General features: G+C 38.0%; 1 long non-coding RNA gene across 3 annotated transcripts; it reads right to left on the bottom strand.

Annotated features, from left to right (window-relative positions):
- Positions 1 to 190: 190 nt before the first annotated feature.
- On the bottom strand, positions 191 to 2,138 carry LOC119347982. Of its 3 annotated transcripts, none has more exons than XR_005168622.1 (3): positions 2,078 to 2,138; positions 762 to 1,994; positions 191 to 647 (listed from the first exon to the last, which is right to left on the bottom strand). It is a non-coding gene; the product is annotated as an uncharacterized LOC119347982 (long non-coding RNA). The 3 variants fall into 3 exon arrangements; XR_005168623.1 differs by having other exon boundaries at positions 191 to 938; positions 1,011 to 1,994; XR_005168620.1 differs by having other exon boundaries at positions 191 to 1,994.
- Between the last annotated feature and the right edge of the window lie 21 nt (positions 2,139 to 2,159).

Below are 2,159 nucleotides of genomic sequence, written 5' to 3'. Positions count from 1 at the left end.
GCAATTCGTTTATCCTTCTATCCTAAAATTTTCACCATGTTGCAACTGATATGCCACCGTGTTCATTGTTTCTACATTTAACCATATGTGATCCTTGATATAGTCATCTCCTTCTTTGTTTCTTCATCTAAAAAATACATGGATTTACAAACCTAAACTCCATAAGATCATAAGCTATACAATTAGCCAATAAAGGTCACCCCTTGTGAAAATTATATTATTGCTCTCCATGGAGTTATAATAGCACAGATATTTCAATTCTTGATGAAGAAAGAGACCACACACTTTTAATGAACAACTCTTGTTGAATCATTGGGGGTGAAAATTTTATGTATTTCAACTAAAGGAAACCACTATATCCTTTAGAAAAAAATACATGCCAGTATATTGGTAAGCACTATACTTCAATTCCCCAGCGGTCGAACATCATGTGCTATCTCTTTGGCATCCCAAAATAATAGTCAGAATCTGGCTGACCATCGAGTAGCACCATGTACTTGTTCCTTGATGTACCTCTTTGAAGAACCAGATCAAAGTCTTCTTTTTCTCCTAGCATCATCGCCTATTCTGTTGGATACCTACTCCCTCATTCCTATGCTTAAGGCATAAATCTTCACTCACGCCCCCCAAGGAGTAGCAGGGCATTACTTTGAGGCAACCACGCCAATCAAAATAAACATGTCATCATCAACACTCAATATATACCAACCTTAACAGATTAAAGTATCCAACAAAAATGATGCACTAACAGACGCACTCACCTCATCCATACCCACCGCTCACAAAACATACCATATGTATCCTTCAGGCGGAAGCAAACATTAGCATAAGAAATTAAGCTCATCAAAATATGAATAAAATCCTGCTTTGCATAAGCGTGTAGAAGATATGAAGCATGCACATCTGTATCTTCTTTGAGAATCATGTCCAAGATAAACCTGTAGCAACAAGGGCCGGGGACTCAGGTATTAAGCAAGATGTTCTGCAGTATGAAGTAATTATTCAGTTACCATTTCTGCGAATGCATAGAAAATATGTTGCAGGCCAAACAAGGAACAAAGCATGATCAACCAAGGTCAAAACCGGCATCTGCCATGAAATCAATTAATCCAGTTATGCAGTCAAATACAACTGTCAGTCAATTAAGCGAAGCTACAGTCCATTCAAGCTAAAAAATAATAAAATTCGTAAACCCCACTTCGTTGAGATTGGGAACTCTAATTGAGGGCAAGATCCAAATCCCTTAATTAGCAAGTACATGCATCACATCCCAATCCATGTCTGCATCGAAATTGAGGTCAAACCTACTCTTTGCTACTTGACAGATTGGTGGAGAGTAGAAGCAACCCAGCAGCGAATGGAAAATAGCAGCACCGAACAATATGCTCGTCGCACATGATCACAAAGCATGGCCGACAGTTCGAGTAGTCTAAGGTGATGATATATGAAATTAAGAATAATATAGAGCAATTATAATGCCTTGGGTATAACATCCAAACTATCCCCAAAACTTTAACTCTGAAAGCATTAAATGAAGTTGTGGAAGAATACATAAACTGCACTAAGTAGACAAATTACCATCAGACTACACCGTGATTAATCCAAACATGAGACATGAACTTCAGTTTTGCAGGGAAAACCTGAGACTAAAATGATTCGTTAGTACACATGCCATTGCAAACCTAGCTAGATCCCTTCAATGTAGTTAATGCCATCTAGACTCAAAGTAGCATTAACAGAGCAGAGCTCTAAACAGCAGCGATCCACCAAGTGGTGGTTCATATTTATACTGTATAGGATATCCACAAGGACTTCTGCAACCGTAATATAGGCAAATAAATTTTTGTTGGTATCTGAAATCACCAGGTTATCAATATAACTACAACAACAACAAGTTACCAAATATCATGAATTAGAGCCAAAGGGAAACCTACTTTGCAGAAAAATCTTCAGACTCCAAGCTCTCCTTATGAGGAATAGAGGGGTTAAGAGTCCTGCTTATGTTGTATCAAAAAAGCATTAGCGACCAACCAAGTACAACAACAGTAAAAATATATTAGAGAGGATAAACACAAACCTTCTTTTAGCACCAGCTTGATATACTTCACTGTCATCGTGAGTAGATGTGTCAGGCGAACTGCAAATACAGAAACCATGGA

Source organism: Triticum dicoccoides, unplaced genomic scaffold (genome assembly GCF_002162155.2).
Source record: "Triticum dicoccoides isolate Atlit2015 ecotype Zavitan unplaced genomic scaffold, WEW_v2.0 scaffold81936, whole genome shotgun sequence".
Classification (NCBI taxonomy): Eukaryota; Viridiplantae; Streptophyta; class Magnoliopsida; order Poales; family Poaceae; genus Triticum; species Triticum dicoccoides.
Note: the sequence above shows the minus strand (reverse complement) of the source record. Positions and strands in the feature narration are given on the sequence as shown.